The sequence below is a fragment of the Heterodontus francisci genome, chromosome 48, assembly GCF_036365525.1.
Source record: "Heterodontus francisci isolate sHetFra1 chromosome 48, sHetFra1.hap1, whole genome shotgun sequence".
Lineage (NCBI taxonomy): Eukaryota > Metazoa > Chordata > Chondrichthyes > Heterodontiformes > Heterodontidae > Heterodontus > Heterodontus francisci.
In genome coordinates, this window is record NC_090418.1 from 16,787,860 (window position 1) to 16,804,585 (window position 16,726).

At 50.3% G+C, this 16,726-nt stretch overlaps 13 non-coding genes across 13 annotated transcripts; all 13 read right to left on the reverse strand.

The window, feature by feature from the left end:
- Positions 1-1,545: 1,545 nt before the first annotated feature.
- Positions 1,546-1,617, reverse strand: trnaq-uug (transfer RNA glutamine (anticodon UUG)). The gene has a single exon. It is a non-coding gene; the product is annotated as a tRNA-Gln (tRNA).
- A 318-nt stretch (positions 1,618-1,935) lies between these two features.
- trnaq-cug (transfer RNA glutamine (anticodon CUG)) lies at positions 1,936-2,007 on the reverse strand. The gene has a single exon. It is a non-coding gene; the product is annotated as a tRNA-Gln (tRNA).
- Positions 2,008-4,797: 2,790 nt separating this feature from the next.
- On the reverse strand, positions 4,798-4,869 carry trnaq-uug (transfer RNA glutamine (anticodon UUG)). The gene has a single exon. It is a non-coding gene; the product is annotated as a tRNA-Gln (tRNA).
- A 1,945-nt stretch (positions 4,870-6,814) lies between these two features.
- trnaq-uug (transfer RNA glutamine (anticodon UUG)) lies at positions 6,815-6,886 on the reverse strand. The gene has a single exon. It is a non-coding gene; the product is annotated as a tRNA-Gln (tRNA).
- A 318-nt stretch (positions 6,887-7,204) lies between these two features.
- trnaq-cug (transfer RNA glutamine (anticodon CUG)) lies at positions 7,205-7,276 on the reverse strand. The gene has a single exon. It is a non-coding gene; the product is annotated as a tRNA-Gln (tRNA).
- Positions 7,277-8,831: 1,555 nt separating this feature from the next.
- Positions 8,832-8,903, reverse strand: trnaq-uug (transfer RNA glutamine (anticodon UUG)). Its single transcript has one exon. It is a non-coding gene; the product is annotated as a tRNA-Gln (tRNA).
- Positions 8,904-9,221: 318 nt separating this feature from the next.
- trnaq-cug (transfer RNA glutamine (anticodon CUG)) lies at positions 9,222-9,293 on the reverse strand. The gene has a single exon. It is a non-coding gene; the product is annotated as a tRNA-Gln (tRNA).
- A 1,555-nt stretch (positions 9,294-10,848) lies between these two features.
- trnaq-uug (transfer RNA glutamine (anticodon UUG)) lies at positions 10,849-10,920 on the reverse strand. Its single transcript has one exon. It is a non-coding gene; the product is annotated as a tRNA-Gln (tRNA).
- A 318-nt stretch (positions 10,921-11,238) lies between these two features.
- On the reverse strand, positions 11,239-11,310 carry trnaq-cug (transfer RNA glutamine (anticodon CUG)). Its single transcript has one exon. It is a non-coding gene; the product is annotated as a tRNA-Gln (tRNA).
- A 1,555-nt stretch (positions 11,311-12,865) lies between these two features.
- On the reverse strand, positions 12,866-12,937 carry trnaq-uug (transfer RNA glutamine (anticodon UUG)). Its single transcript has one exon. It is a non-coding gene; the product is annotated as a tRNA-Gln (tRNA).
- Positions 12,938-13,255: 318 nt separating this feature from the next.
- trnaq-cug (transfer RNA glutamine (anticodon CUG)) lies at positions 13,256-13,327 on the reverse strand. Its single transcript has one exon. It is a non-coding gene; the product is annotated as a tRNA-Gln (tRNA).
- Positions 13,328-14,882: 1,555 nt separating this feature from the next.
- Positions 14,883-14,954, reverse strand: trnaq-uug (transfer RNA glutamine (anticodon UUG)). Its single transcript has one exon. It is a non-coding gene; the product is annotated as a tRNA-Gln (tRNA).
- A 318-nt stretch (positions 14,955-15,272) lies between these two features.
- Positions 15,273-15,344, reverse strand: trnaq-cug (transfer RNA glutamine (anticodon CUG)). Its single transcript has one exon. It is a non-coding gene; the product is annotated as a tRNA-Gln (tRNA).
- Positions 15,345-16,726: the final 1,382 nt, after the last annotated feature.

Sequence of the window (16,726 nt, forward strand, 5' to 3'; positions counted from 1 at the left end):
TTTGCCTTTGCAAGTTGTCAATCAGTCATAGCTTTCTCTTTTACAAAAGCACAGACGACATCGAACAGAACTGTGGAATGTTTCCTGCGCAGGAAGAGGCCAGACGCAATATCAGCAACCACTTACATCTGCACAGCAGCCTTGGAGTAAGAAAATATCTGCAAGACACTTTGCAGCACTATCCGACATCATTTGCGGCGAGCCTCTTCAGAAGGATATATTTGCACAGCTGATCAAAAGCTTGATCCAATCCTTTGCTTTGAAAGAGCGCCTCAAACAAGGACAAAGAGCGAGAAAGGCCGTCGCTTTTAAGGAGGCAATTGCAGAGCTTAGCGAACAGGCAGCTGAAGGCACGGCCACCGACGCTATAATCGGGGCAGCCAAAGAGTTCAAGATGGGAGGAGCGCAGAGATTCTGCTAGCTTTGAACAGCTGAATGAGCTTACGGCGATACGCAGGGGCGAGGCGGCAAAGGAATTTTAAACAGGCATGGGAATTCGAAAAATCAGCGGTCGTCAGAGCGGTTGACAATGTCGTTGCGCCAACACAGCGTTGCTGGGTGAGCTGCACTAGGTGCCAATTAGGACCTGGGCAGCAGAGATTTCCATGAGCTCGCATTTACGGAGGGTGCAAACCGGAAGGATGTCCGCCGGCGTTTTGGAATAGTCAAGTCCACAGGTAACAGAGGCACGGATGAAGACGTCAGCAGCGGATCAGCTGAGGCAGGGACTTAGTCGCGTGACGTTGCAGAGGTGCAAGTAGGTGTCCTTGCTGATGGACCAGACGTGCGGGTGGCGGACCGGCTAAGGCTCAAGTGGGACACCGAGGTTTCCAATCGTGTGTCTCAGCGTCAGATAGCGGTCGGGAATGGGGATAAAGTCAATGCCTCGGCAACGGAGTTTGTGACGGGGAGCTGCACTGCAAATGGCCATACCTTGCTGAGCCCTCCAAATAGCAATGCATTTTCACGAGCAAATTGCAAGCACTGGACATTGTAATTTCCAGTCTGCATTCCGGCTTAATCTTTTCTCAGGCACACCTTCAGCTTCCCCACTAGTTGTTCTAAAGGTGTGGATGCTGTGCAACTCGGACAGTCCAGGCTGCAGCTTCTAATGTCACTGCTTGTGTTTGCCATTTCTCAGCACACTCTAGTTTGGCACACTTGCCAGATGATCAGTTTATAAACGTTGCAAGGCAGTGAAGCAAGAAACGATGACATGCACATTTGCTCGAGGGCAAGAAGACAATCGTTGTGACGCCTGCATTTGATGAAACCCTCTTGAATTTGTTGAAGCGCCCCTGCTGAATGCAGATTGCAAAGAAATGCTGTGCTCACGCCATTGTCCTGTGCAGTGCAGGCACTGAGGACACGGAACAAGCTGCAACGTCGCTCTGCTGCAGACGTGGATCAGGCTGATGTTGCAATTGGACATTGAAGCTCAATCCTCTTGATGAAGACAAGAAAGGCGCAGCAGCAGCATTTCAGCTCCATGTGCCGAACGCTTGTGTGTCCCAAATTTAACAGCAGCTGGGACAACAAGAATGCCGGTTCCACCGAGATTTGAACTCGGATCGCTGGATTCAAAGTCCAGAGTGCTCACCATTACACCATGGAACCAAGTGGCTGTCCTGTGCCAGGGCTACAGTCTTTTCTCCAACTCCCCTGGCATTCTCAGTCCCTGCAAGCATCCCTGACTGCACTTGAATGCAATATGTCGTCTGACGGAAAGCAGTGCATCCTTTCAATGGAAGATTTCACCAGCTGCACCGAGTGCAAGAGTGGATCACGTGGCAGGCAGCTGGCATAAGAGTAGCAGTCAGACGGATGGCAATGGAAAGTGATCTGGGCGGAAAATTTTCCTCCTGAATTGGACCTTGTTGTGAAATTGCAAAAGCTGCCCTTTTTGCAAATGGAATCTCGCGGAGTGAGAAAATAAGGTTCCACCGAGATTTGAACTCGGATCGCTGGATTCAGAGCCCAGAGTGCTCACCATTACACCATGGAACCCAGAGGCAACTTTGCCTTTGCAAGTTGTCAATCAGACATAGCTTTCTCTTTTACAAAAGCACAGACGACATCGAACAGAACTGTGGAATGTTTCCTGCGCAGGAAGAGGCCAGACGCAATATCAGCAACCACTTACATCTGCACAGCAGCCTTGGAGTAAGAAAATATCTGCAAGACACTTTGCAGCACTATCCGACATCATTTGCGGCGAGCCTCTTCAGAAGGATATATTTGCACAGCTGATCAAAAGCTTGATCCAATCCTTTGCTTTGAAAGAGCGCCTCAAACAAGGACAAAGAGCGAGAAAGGCCGTCGCTTTTAAGGAGGCAATTGCAGAGCTTAGCGAACAGGCAGCTGAAGGCACGGCCACCGACGCTATAATCGGGGCAGCCAAAGAGTTCAAGATGGGAGGAGCGCAGAGATTCTGCTAGCTTTGAACAGCTGAATGAGCTTACGGCGATACGCAGGGGCGAGGCGGCAAAGGAATTTTAAACAGGCATGGGAATTCGAAAAATCAGCGGTCGTCAGAGCGGTTGACAATGTCGTTGCGCCAACACAGCGTTGCTGGGTGAGCTGCACTAGGTGCCAATTAGGACCTGGGCAGCAGAGATTTCCATGAGCTCGCATTTACGGAGGGTGCAAACCGGAAGGATGTCCGCCGGCGTTTTGGAATAGTCAAGTCCACAGGTAACAGAGGCACGGATGAAGACGTCAGCAGCGGATCAGCTGAGGCAGGGACTTAGTCGCGTGACGTTGCAGAGGTGCAAGTAGGTGTCCTTGCTGATGGACCAGACGTGCGGGTGGCGGACCGGCTAAGGCTCAAGTGGGACACCGAGGTTTCCAATCGTGTGTCTCAGCGTCAGATAGCGGTCGGGAATGGGGATAAAGTCAATGCCTCGGCAACGGAGTTTGTGACGGGGAGCTGCACTGCAAATGGCCATACCTTGCTGAGCCCTCCAAATAGCAATGCATTTTCACGAGCAAATTGCAAGCACTGGACATTGTAATTTCCAGTCTGCATTCCGGCTTAATCTTTTCTCAGGCACACCTTCAGCTTCCCCACTAGTTGTTCTAAAGGTGTGGATGCTGTGCAACTCGGACAGTCCAGGCTGCAGCTTCTAATGTCACTGCTTGTGTTTGCCATTTCTCAGCACACTCTAGTTTGGCACACTTGCCAGATGATCAGTTTATAAACGTTGCAAGGCAGTGAAGCAAGAAACGATGACATGCACATTTGCTCGAGGGCAAGAAGACAATCGTTGTGACGCCTGCATTTGATGAAACCCTCTTGAATTTGTTGAAGCGCCCCTGCTGAATGCAGATTGCAAAGAAATGCTGTGCTCACGCCATTGTCCTGTGCAGTGCAGGCACTGAGGACACGGAACAAGCTGCAACGTCGCTCTGCTGCAGACGTGGATCAGGCTGATGTTGCAATTGGACATTGAAGCTCAATCCTCTTGATGAAGACAAGAAAGGCGCAGCAGCAGCATTTCAGCTCCATGTGATTGAATTCTTTGAGCAGGTGACCAAGCAAGTGGATGAGGGTAAACCAGTGGATGTGGTGTACATGGATTTTAGTAAGGCATTTGATAAGGTCCCCCATGGTAGACTTATGGAGAAAGTCAGGAGGCATGGGATAGTGGGGAATGTGGCCAGTTGGATTAAGAATTGGCTAACTGATAGAAGGCAGAGAGTGGTCTTAGATGGTAAATACTCAGCCTGGAGCCCAGTTACCAGTGGCGTGCCGCAGGGATCAGTTCTGGGTCCTCTCCTGTTTGTGATTTTTATTAACGACTTGGATGAGGAAGTCGAAGGGTGGGTCAGTAAATTTGCAGATGATACAAAGGTTGGTGGAGTTGTGGATACCGAGGAGGGCTATTGTCGTCTGCAAAGGGACTTGGATAGGTTGCAGTGCTGGGCTGAAAAGTGGCAGATGGAGTTTAACCCTGAAAAGTGTGAGGTCGTCCATTTTGGAAGGACAAACATGAATGCAAAATACTGGGTTAACGGTAGGGTTCTTGGGCATGTGGAGGAGCAGAGAGACCTTGGGGTCTATGTGCATAGATCATTGAAAGTTGCAAGTCAAGTGGATAGGGCTGTGAAGAAGGCATATGGGGTGTTAGCGTTCATTAGCAGAGGGATTGAATTTAAGAGCCGTGAGGTGATGATGCAGCTGTACAGGACCTTGGTAAGGCCTCATTTGGAGTACTGTGTGCAGTTCTGGTCGCCTCATTTTAGGAAGGATGTGGAAGCCTTGGAGAGGGTGCAGAGGAGATTTACCAGGATGTTGCCTGGAATGGAGAATAAGTCTTACGAGGAAAGGCTGAACATTCTAGGCCTCTTCTCATTAGAAAGGAGAAGGATGAGGGGTGACATGATAGAGGTTTATAAGATGATCAGGGGAATAGATAGGGTAGACAGTCAGAAACTTTTTCCCCGGGTGGAGCAAAGCGTTACAAGGGGTCATAAATTTAAGGTGAAGGGTGGGAGATATAAGGGGGATGTCAGGGGAAGGTTCTTTACCCAGAGAGTGGTCGAGGCATGGAATGCCTTGCCCGGGGAAGTTGTTGAGTCAGAAACTTTAGGGACTTTCAAAAGGCTTTTGGATAGGTATATGGATAAAGGAGAATGATGGGGTATAGATTAAATTGTCCTTGACAGAGGACAAAGGATCGGCACAACATTGTGGGCCGAAGGGCCTGTTCTGTGCTGTATGTTCTATGTTCTATGTTCTATGTGCCGAACGCTTGTGTGTCCCAAATTTAACAGCAGCTGGGACAACAAGAATGCCGGTTCCACCGAGATTTGAACTCGGATCGCTGGATTCAAAGTCCAGAGTGCTCACCATTACACCATGGAACCAAGTGGCTGTCCTGTGCCAGGGCTACAGTCTTTTCTCCAACTCCCCTGGCATTCTCAGTCCCTGCAAGCATCCCTGACTGCACTTGAATGCAATATGTCGTCTGACGGAAAGCAGTGCATCCTTTCAATGGAAGATTTCACCAGCTGCACCGAGTGCAAGAGTGGATCACGTGGCAGGCAGCTGGCATAAGAGTAGCAGTCAGACGGATGGCAATGGAAAGTGATCTGGGCGGAAAATTTTCCTCCTGAATTGGACCTTGTTGTGAAATAGCAAAAGCTGCCCTTTTTGCAAATGGAATCTCGCGGAGTGAGAAAATAAGGTTCCACCGAGATTTGAACTCGGATCGCTGGATTTAGAGCCCAGAGTGCTCACCATTACACCATGGAACCCAGAGGCAACTTTGCCTTTGCAAGTTGTCAATCAGACATAGCTTTCTCTTTTACAAAAGCACAGACGACATCGAACAGAACTGTGGAATGTTTCCTGCGCAGGAAGAGGCCAGACGCAATATCAGCAACCACTTACATCTGCACAGCAGCCTTGGAGTAAGAAAATATCTGCAAGACACTTTGCAGCACTATCCGACATCATTTGCGGCGAGCCTCTTCAGAAGGATATATTTGCACAGCTGATCAAAAGCTTGATCCAATCCTTTGCTTTGAAAGAGCGCCTCAAACAAGGACAAAGAGCGAGAAAGGCCGTCGCTTTTAAGGAGGCAATTGCAGAGCTTAGCGAACAGGCAGCTGAAGGCACGGCCACCGACGCTATAATCGGGGCAGCCAAAGAGTTCAAGATGGGAGGAGCGCAGAGATTCTGCTAGCTTTGAACAGCTGAATGAGCTTACGGCGATACGCAGGGGCGAGGCGGCAAAGGAATTTTAAACAGGCATGGGAATTCGAAAAATCAGCGGTCGTCAGAGCGGTTGACAATGTCGTTGCGCCAACACAGCGTTGCTGGGTGAGCTGCACTAGGTGCCAATTAGGACCTGGGCAGCAGAGATTTCCATGAGCTCGCATTTACGGAGGGTGCAAACCGGAAGGATGTCCGCCGGCGTTTTGGAATAGTCAAGTCCACAGGTAACAGAGGCACGGATGAAGACGTCAGCAGCGGATCAGCTGAGGCAGGGACTTAGTCGCGTGACGTTGCAGAGGTGCAAGTAGGTGTCCTTGCTGATGGACCAGACGTGCGGGTGGCGGACCGGCTAAGGCTCAAGTGGGACACCGAGGTTTCCAATCGTGTGTCTCAGCGTCAGATAGCGGTCGGGAATGGGGATAAAGTCAATGCCTCGGCAACGGAGTTTGTGACGGGGAACTGCACTGCAAATGGCCATACCTTGCTGAGCCCTCCAAATAGCAATGCATTTTCACGAGCAAATTGCAAGCACTGGACATTGTAATTTCCAGTCTGCATTCCGGCTTAATCTTTTCTCAGGCACACCTTCAGCTTCCCCACTAGTTGTTCTAAAGGTGTGGATGCTGTGCAACTCGGACAGTCCAGGCTGCAGCTTCTAATGTCACTGCTTGTGTTTGCCATTTCTCAGCACACTCTAGTTTGGCACACTTGCCAGATGATCAGTTTATAAACGTTGCAAGGCAGTGAAGCAAGAAACGATGACATGCACATTTGCTCGAGGGCAAGAAGACAATCGTTGTGACGCCTGCATTTGATGAAACCCTCTTGAATTTGTTGAAGCGCCCCTGCTGAATGCAGATTGCAAAGAAATGCTGTGCTCACGCCATTGTCCTGTGCAGTGCAGGCACTGAGGACACGGAACAAGCTGCAACGTCGCTCTGCTGCAGACGTGGATCAGGCTGATGTTGCAATTGGACATTGAAGCTCAATCCTCTTGATGAAGACAAGAAAGGCGCAGCAGCAGCATTTCAGCTCCATGTGCCGAACGCTTGTGTGTCCCAAATTTAACAGCAGCTGGGACAACAAGAATGCCAGTTCCACCGAGATTTGAACTCGGATCGCTGGATTCAAAGTCCAGAGTGCTCACCATTACACCATGGAACCAAGTGGCTGTCCTGTGCCAGGGCTACAGTCTTTTCTCCAACTCCCCTGGCATTCTCAGTCCCTGCAAGCATCCCTGACTGCACTTGAATGCAATATGTCGTCTGACGGAAAGCAGTGCATCCTTTCAATGGAAGATTTCACCAGCTGCACCGAGTGCAAGAGTGGATCACGTGGCAGGCAGCTGGCATAAGAGTAGCAGTCAGACGGATGGCAATGGAAAGTGATCTGGGCGGAAAATTTTCCTCCTGAATTGGACCTTGTTGTGAAATTGCAAAAGCTGCCCTTTTTGCTAATGGAATCGCGCGGAGTGAGAAAGTAAGGTTCCACCGAGATTTGAACTCGGATCGCTGGATTCAGAGTTCAGAGTGCTCACCATTACACCATGGAACCCAGAGGCAACTTTGCCTTTGCAAGTTGTCAATCAGACATAGCTTTCTCTTTTACAAAAGCACAGACGACATCGAACAGAACTGTGGAATGTTTCCTGCGCAGGAAGAGGCCAGACGCAATATCAGCAACCACTTACATCTGCACAGCAGCCTTGGAGTAAGAAAATATCTGCAAGACACTTTGCAGCACTATCCGACATCATTTGCGGCGAGCCTCTTCAGAAGGATATATTTGCACAGCTGATCAAAAGCTTGATCCAATCCTTTGCTTTGAAAGAGCGCCTCAAACAAGGACAAAGAGCGAGAAAGGCCGTCGCTTTTAAGGAGGCAATTGCAGAGCTTAGCGAACAGGCAGCTGAAGGCACGGCCACCGACGCTATAATCGGGGCAGCCAAAGAGTTCAAGATGGGAGGAGCGCAGAGATTCTGCTAGCTTTGAACAGCTGAATGAGCTTACGGCGATACGCAGGGGCGAGGCGGCAAAGGAATTTTAAACAGGCATGGGAATTCGAAAAATCAGCGGTCGTCAGAGCGGTTGACAATGTCGTTGCGCCAACACAGCGTTGCTGGGTGAGCTGCACTAGGTGCCAATTAGGACCTGGGCAGCAGAGATTTCCATGAGCTCGCATTTACGGAGGGTGCAAACCGGAAGGATGTCCGCCGGCGTTTTGGAATAGTCAAGTCCACAGGTAACAGAGGCACGGATGAAGACGTCAGCAGCGGATCAGCTGAGGCAGGGACTTAGTCGCGTGACGTTGCAGAGGTGCAAGTAGGTGTCCTTGCTGATGGACCAGACGTGCGGGTGGCGGACCGGCTAAGGCTCAAGTGGGACACCGAGGTTTCCAATCGTGTGTCTCAGCGTCAGATAGCGGTCGGGAATGGGGATAAAGTCAATGCCTCGGCAACGGAGTTTGTGACGGGGAGCTGCACTGCAAATGGCCATACCTTGCTGAGCCCTCCAAATAGCAATGCATTTTCACGAGCAAATTGCAAGCACTGGACATTGTAATTTCCAGTCTGCATTCCGGCTTAATCTTTTCTCAGGCACACCTTCAGCTTCCCCACTAGTTGTTCTAAAGGTGTGGATGCTGTGCAACTCGGACAGTCCAGGCTGCAGCTTCTAATGTCACTGCTTGTGTTTGCCATTTCTCAGCACACTCTAGTTTGGCACACTTGCCAGATGATCAGTTTATAAACGTTGCAAGGCAGTGAAGCAAGAAACGATGACATGCACATTTGCTCGAGGGCAAGAAGACAATCGTTGTGACGCCTGCATTTGATGAAACCCTCTTGAATTTGTTGAAGCGCCCCTGCTGAATGCAGATTGCAAAGAAATGCTGTGCTCACGCCATTGTCCTGTGCAGTGCAGGCACTGAGGACACGGAACAAGCTGCAACGTCGCTCTGCTGCAGACGTGGATCAGGCTGATGTTGCAATTGGACATTGAAGCTCAATCCTCTTGATGAAGACAAGAAAGGCGCAGCAGCAGCATTTCAGCTCCATGTGCCGAACGCTTGTGTGTCCCAAATTTAACAGCAGCTGGGACAACAAGAATGCCGGTTCCACCGAGATTTGAACTCGGATCGCTGGATTCAAAGTCCAGAGTGCTCACCATTACACCATGGAACCAAGTGGCTGTCCTGTGCCAGGGCTACAGTCTTTTCTCCAACTCCCCTGGCATTCTCAGTCCCTGCAAGCATCCCTGACTGCACTTGAATGCAATATGTCGTCTGACGGAAAGCAGTGCATCCTTTCAATGGAAGATTTCACCAGCTGCACCGAGTGCAAGAGTGGATCACGTGGCAGGCAGCTGGCATAAGAGTAGCAGTCAGACGGATGGCAATGGAAAGTGATCTGGGCGGAAAATTTTCCTCCTGAATTGGACCTTGTTGTGAAATTGCAAAAGCTGCCCTTTTTGCAAATGGAATCGCGCGGAGTGAGAAAATAAGGTTCCACCGAGATTTGAACTCGGATCGCTGGATTCAGAGCCCAGAGTGCTCACCATTACACCATGGAACCCAGAGGCAACTTTGCCTTTGCAAGTTGTCAATCAGACATAGCTTTCTCTTTTACAAAAGCACAGACGACATCGAACAGAACTGTGGAATGTTTCCTGCGCAGGAAGAGGCCAGACGCAATATCAGCAACCACTTACATCTGCACAGCAGCCTTGGAGTAAGAAAATATCTGCAAGACACTTTGCAGCACTATCCGACATCATTTGCGGCGAGCCTCTTCAGAAGGATATATTTGCACAGCTGATCAAAAGCTTGATCCAATCCTTTGCTTTGAAAGAGCGCCTCAAACAAGGACAAAGAGCGAGAAAGGCCGTCGCTTTTAAGGAGGCAATTGCAGAGCTTAGCGAACAGGCAGCTGAAGGCACGGCCACCGACGCTATAATCGGGGCAGCCAAAGAGTTCAAGATGGGAGGAGCACAGAGATTCTGCTAGCTTTGAACAGCTGAATGAGCTTACGGCGATACGCAGGGGCGAGGCGGCAAAGGAATTTTAAACAGGCATGGGAATTCGAAAAATCAGCGGTCGTCAGAGCGGTTGACAATGTCGTTGCGCCAACACAGCGTTGCTGGGTGAGCTGCACTAGGTGCCAATTAGGACCTGGGCAGCAGAGATTTCCATGAGCTCGCATTTACGGAGGGTGCAAACCGGAAGGATGTCCGCCGGCGTTTTGGAATAGTCAAGTCCACAGGTAACAGAGGCACGGATGAAGACGTCAGCAGCGGATCAGCTGAGGCAGGGACTTAGTCGCGTGACGTTGCAGAGGTGCAAGTAGGTGTCCTTGCTGATGGACCAGACGTGCGGGTGGCGGACCGGCTAAGGCTCAAGTGGGACACCGAGGTTTCCAATCGTGTGTCTCAGCGTCAGATAGCGGTCGGGAATGGGGATAAAGTCAATGCCTCGGCAACGGAGTTTGTGACGGGGAGCTGCACTGCAAATGGCCATACCTTGCTGAGCCCTCCAAATAGCAATGCATTTTCACGAGCAAATTGCAAGCACTGGACATTGTAATTTCCAGTCTGCATTCCGGCTTAATCTTTTCTCAGGCACACCTTCAGCTTCCCCACTAGTTGTTCTAAAGGTGTGGATGCTGTGCAACTCGGACAGTCCAGGCTGCAGCTTCTAATGTCACTGCTTGTGTTTGCCATTTCTCAGCACACTCTAGTTTGGCACACTTGCCAGATGATCAGTTTATAAACGTTGCAAGGCAGTGAAGCAAGAAACGATGACATGCACATTTGCTCGAGGGCAAGAAGACAATCGTTGTGACGCCTGCATTTGATGAAACCCTCTTGAATTTGTTGAAGCGCCCCTGCTGAATGCAGATTGCAAAGAAATGCTGTGCTCACGCCATTGTCCTGTGCAGTGCAGGCACTGAGGACACGGAACAAGCTGCAACGTCGCTCTGCTGCAGACGTGGATCAGGCTGATGTTGCAATTGGACATTGAAGCTCAATCCTCTTGATGAAGACAAGAAAGGCGCAGCAGCAGCATTTCAGCTCCATGTGCCGAACGCTTGTGTGTCCCAAATTTAACAGCAGCTGGGACAACAAGAATGCCGGTTCCACCGAGATTTGAACTCGGATCGCTGGATTCAAAGTCCAGAGTGCTCACCATTACACCATGGAACCAAGTGGCTGTCCTGTGCCAGGGCTACAGTCTTTTCTCCAACTCCCCTGGCATTCTCAGTCCCTGCAAGCATCCCTGACTGCACTTGAATGCAATATGTCGTCTGACGGAAAGCAGTGCATCCTTTCAATGGAAGATTTCACCAGCTGCACCGAGTGCAAGAGTGGATCACGTGGCAGGCAGCTGGCATAAGAGTAGCAGTCAGACGGATGGCAATGGAAAGTGATCTGGGCGGAAAATTTTCCTCCTGAATTGGACCTTGTTGTGAAATTGCAAAAGCTGCCCTTTTTGCAAATGGAATCGCGCGGAGTGAGAAAATAAGGTTCCACCGAGATTTGAACTCGGATCGCTGGATTCAGAGCCCAGAGTGCTCACCATTACACCATGGAACCCAGAGGCAACTTTGCCTTTGCAAGTTGTCAATCAGACATAGCTTTCTCTTTTACAAAAGCACAGACGACATCGAACAGAACTGTGGAATGTTTCCTGCGCAGGAAGAGGCCAGACGCAATATCAGCAACCACTTACATCTGCACAGCAGCCTTGGAGTAAGAAAATATCTGCAAGACACTTTGCAGCACTATCCGACATCATTTGCGGCGAGCCTCTTCAGAAGGATATATTTGCACAGCTGATCAAAAGCTTGATCCAATCCTTTGCTTTGAAAGAGCGCCTCAAACAAGGACAAAGAGCGAGAAAGGCCGTCGCTTTTAAGGAGGCAATTGCAGAGCTTAGCGAACAGGCAGCTGAAGGCACGGCCACCGACGCTATAATCGGGGCAGCCAAAGAGTTCAAGATGGGAGGAGCGCAGAGATTCTGCTAGCTTTGAACAGCTGAATGAGCTTACGGCGATACGCAGGGGCGAGGCGGCAAAGGAATTTTAAACAGGCATGGGAATTCGAAAAATCAGCGGTCGTCAGAGCGGTTGACAATGTCGTTGCGCCAACACAGGGTTGCTGGGTGAGCTGCACTAGGTGCCAATTAGGACCTGGGCAGCAGAGATTTCCATGAGCTCGCATTTACGGAGGGTGCAAACCGGAAGGATGTCCGCCGGCGTTTTGGAATAGTCAAGTCCACAGGTAACAGAGGCACGGATGAAGACGTCAGCAGCGGATCAGCTGAGGCAGGGACTTAGTCGCGTGACGTTGCAGAGGTGCAAGTAGGTGTCCTTGCTGATGGACCAGACGTGCGGGTGGCGGACCGGCTAAGGCTCAAGTGGGACACCGAGCTTTCCAATCGTGTGTCTCAGCGTCAGATAGCGGTCGGGAATGGGGATAAAGTCAATGCCTCGGCAACGGAGTTTGTGACGGGGAGCTGCACTGCAAATGGCCATACCTTGCTGAGCCCTCCAAATAGCAATGCATTTTCACGAGCAAATTGCAAGCACTGGACATTGTAATTTCCAGTCTGCATTCCGGCTTAATCTTTTCTCAGGCACACCTTCAGCTTCCCCACTAGTTGTTCTAAAGGTGTGGATGCTGTGCAACTCGGACAGTCCAGGCTGCAGCTTCTAATGTCACTGCTTGTGTTTGCCATTTCTCAGCACACTCTAGTTTGGCACACTTGCCAGATGATCAGTTTATAAACGTTGCAAGGCAGTGAAGCAAGAAACGATGACATGCACATTTGCTCGAGGGCAAGAAGACAATCGTTGTGACGCCTGCATTTGATGAAACCCTCTTGAATTTGTTGAAGCGCCCCTGCTGAATGCAGATTGCAAAGAAATGCTGTGCTCACGCCATTGTCCTGTGCAGTGCAGGCACTGAGGACACGGAACAAGCTGCAACGTCGCTCTGCTGCAGACGTGGATCAGGCTGATGTTGCAATTGGACATTGAAGCTCAATCCTCTTGATGAAGACAAGAAAGGCGCAGCAGCAGCATTTCAGCTCCATGTGCCGAACGCTTGTGTGTCCCAAATTTAACAGCAGCTGGGACAACAAGAATGCCGGTTCCACCGAGATTTGAACTCGGATCGCTGGATTCAAAGTCCAGAGTGCTCACCATTACACCATGGAACCAAGTGGCTGTCCTGTGCCAGGGCTACAGTCTTTTCTCCAACTCCCCTGGCATTCTCAGTCCCTGCAAGCATCCCTGACTGCACTTGAATGCAATATGTCGTCTGACGGAAAGCAGTGCATCCTTTCAATGGAAGATTTCACCAGCTGCACCGAGTGCAAGAGTGGATCACGTGGCAGGCAGCTGGCATAAGAGTAGCAGTCAGACGGATGGCAATGGAAAGTGATCTGGGCGGAAAATTTTCCTCCTGAATTGGACCTTGTTGTGAAATTGCAAAAGCTGCCCTTTTTGCTAATGGAATCGCGCGGAGTGAGAAAGTAAGGTTCCACCGAGATTTGAACTCGGATCGCTGGATTCAGAGCCCAGAGTGCTCACCATTACACCATGGAACCCAGAGGCAACTTTGCCTTTGCAAGTTGTCAATCAGACATAGCTTTCTCTTTTACAAAAGCACAGACGACATCGAACAGAACTGTGGAATGTTTCCTGCGCAGGAAGAGGCCAGACGCAATATCAGCAACCACTTACATCTGCACAGCAGCCTTGGAGTAAGAAAATATCTGCAAGACACTTTGCAGCACTATCCGACATCATTTGCGGCGAGCCTCTTCAGAAGGATATATTTGCACAGCTGATCAAAAGCTTGATCCAATCCTTTGCTTTGAAAGAGCGCCTCAAACAAGGACAAAGAGCGAGAAAGGCCGTCGCTTTTAAGGAGGCAATTGCAGAGCTTAGCGAACAGGCAGCTGAAGGCACGGCCACCGACGCTATAATCGGGGCAGCCAAAGAGTTCAAGATGGGAGGAGCGCAGAGATTCTGCTAGCTTTGAACAGCTGAATGAGCTTACGGCGATACGCAGGGGCGAGGCGGCAAAGGAATTTTAAACAGGCATGGGAATTCGAAAAATCAGCGGTCGTCAGAGCGGTTGACAATGTCGTTGCGCCAACACAGCGTTGCTGGGTGAGCTGCACTAGGTGCCAATTAGGACCTGGGCAGCAGAGATTTCCATGAGCTCGCATTTACGGAGGGTGCAAACCGGAAGGATGTCCGCCGGCGTTTTGGAATAGTCAAGTCCACAGGTAACAGAGGCACGGATGAAGACGTCAGCAGCGGATCAGCTGAGGCAGGGACTTAGTCGCGTGACGTTGCAGAGGTGCAAGTAGGTGTCCTTGCTGATGGACCAGACGTGCGGGTGGCGGACCGGCTAAGGCTCAAGTGGGACACCGAGCTTTCCAATCGTGTGTCTCAGCGTCAGATAGCGGTCGGGAATGGGGATAAAGTCAATGCCTCGGCAACGGAGTTTGTGACGGGGAGCTGCACTGCAAATGGCCATACCTTGCTGAGCCCTCCAAATAGCAATGCATTTTCACGAGCAAATTGCAAGCACTGGACATTGTAATTTCCAGTCTGCATTCCGGCTTAATCTTTTCTCAGGCACACCTTCAGCTTCCCCACTAGTTGTTCTAAAGGTGTGGATGCTGTGCAACTCGGACAGTCCAGGCTGCAGCTTCTAATGTCACTGCTTGTGTTTGCCATTTCTCAGCACACTCTAGTTTGGCACACTTGCCAGATGATCAGTTTATAAACGTTGCAAGGCAGTGAAGCAAGAAACGATGACATGCACATTTGCTCGAGGGCAAGAAGACAATCGTTGTGACGCCTGCATTTGATGAAACCCTCTTGAATTTGTTGAAGCGCCCCTGCTGAATGCAGATTGCAAAGAAATGCTGTGCTCACGCCATTGTCCTGTGCAGTGCAGGCACTGAGGACACGGAACAAGCTGCAACGTCGCTCTGCTGCAGACGTGGATCAGGCTGATGTTGCAATTGGACATTGAAGCTCAATCCTCTTGATGAAGACAAGAAAGGCGCAGCAGCAGCATTTCAGCTCCATGTGCCGAACGCTTGTGTGTCCCAAATTTAACAGCAGCTGGGACAACAAGAATGCCGGTTCCACCGAGATTTGAACTCGGATCGCTGGATTCAAAGTCCAGAGTGCTCACCATTACACCATGGAACCAAGTGGCTGTCCTGTGCCAGGGCTACAGTCTTTTCTCCAACTCCCCTGGCATTCTCAGTCCCTGCAAGCATCCCTGACTGCACTTGAATGCAATATGTCGTCTGACGGAAAGCAGTGCATCCTTTCAATGGAAGATTTCACCAGCTGCACCGAGTGCAAGAGTGGATCACGTGGCAGGCAGCTGGCATAAGAGTAGCAGTCAGACGGATGGCAATGGAAAGTGATCTGGGCGGAAAATTTTCCTCCTGAATTGGACCTTGTTGTGAAATTGCAAAAGCTGCCCTTTTTGCAAATGGAATCTCGCGGAGTGAGAAAATAAGGTTCCACCGAGATTTGAACTCGGATCGCTGGATTCAGAGCCCAGAGTGCTCACCATTACACCATGGAACCCAGAGGCAACTTTGCCTTTGCAAGTTGTCAATCAGACATAGCTTTCTCTTTTACAAAAGCACAGACGACATCGAACAGAACTGTGGAATGTTTCCTGCGCAGGAAGAGGCCAGACGCAATATCAGCAACCACTTACATCTGCACAGCAGCCTTGGAGTAAGAAAATATCTGCAAGACACTTTGCAGCACTATCCGACATCATTTGCGGCGAGCCTCTTCAGAAGGATATATTTGCACAGCTGATCAAAAGCTTGATCCAATCCTTTGCTTTGAAAGAGCGCCTCAAACAAGGACAAAGAGCGAGAAAGGCCGTCGCTTTTAAGGAGGCAATTGCAGAGCTTAGCGAACAGGCAGCTGAAGGCACGGCCACCGACGCTATAATCGGGGCAGCCAAAGAGTTCAAGATGGGAGGAGCGCAGAGATTCTGCTAGCTTTGAACAGCTGAATGAGCTTACGGCGATACGCAGGGGCGAGGCGGCAAAGGAATTTTAAACAGGCATGGGAATTCGAAAAATCAGCGGTCGTCAGAGCGGTTGACAATGTCGTTGCGCCAACACAGCGTTGCTGGGTGAGCTGCACTAGGTGCCAATTAGGACCTGGGCAGCAGAGATTTCCATGAGCTCGCATTTACGGAGGGTGCAAACCGGAAGGATGTCCGCCGGCGTTTTGGAATAGTCAAGTCCACAGGTAACAGAGGCACGGATGAAGACGTCAGCAGCGGATCAGCTGAGGCAGGGACTTAGTCGCGTGACGTTGCAGAGGTGCAAGTAGGTGTCCTTGCTGATGGACCAGACGTGCGGGTGGCGGACCGGCTAAGGCTCAAGTGGGACACCGAGGTTTCCAATCGTGTGTCTCAGCGTCAGATAGCGGTCGGGAATGGGGATAAAGTCAATGCCTCGGCAACGGAGTTTGTGACGGGGAGCTGCACTGCAAATGGCCATACCTTGCTGAGCCCTCCAAATAGCAATGCATTTTCACGAGCAAATTGCAAGCACTGGACATTGTAATTTCCAGTCTGCATTCCGGCTTAATCTTTTCTCAGGCACACCTTCAGCTTCCCCACTAGTTGTTCTAAAGGTGTGGATGCTGTGCAACTCGGACAGTCCAGGCTGCAGCTTCTAATGTCACTGCTTGTGTTTGCCATTTCTCAGCACACTCTAGTTTGGCACACTTGCCAGATGATCAGTTTATAAACGTTGCAAGGCAGTGAAGCAAGAAACGATGACATGCACATTTGCTCGAGGGCAAGAAGACAATCGTTGTGACGCCTGCATTTGATGAAACCCTCTTGAATTTGTTGAAGCGCCCCTGCTGAATGCAGATTGCAAAGAAATGCTGTGCTCACGCCATTGTCCTGTGCAGTGCAGGCACTGAGGACACGG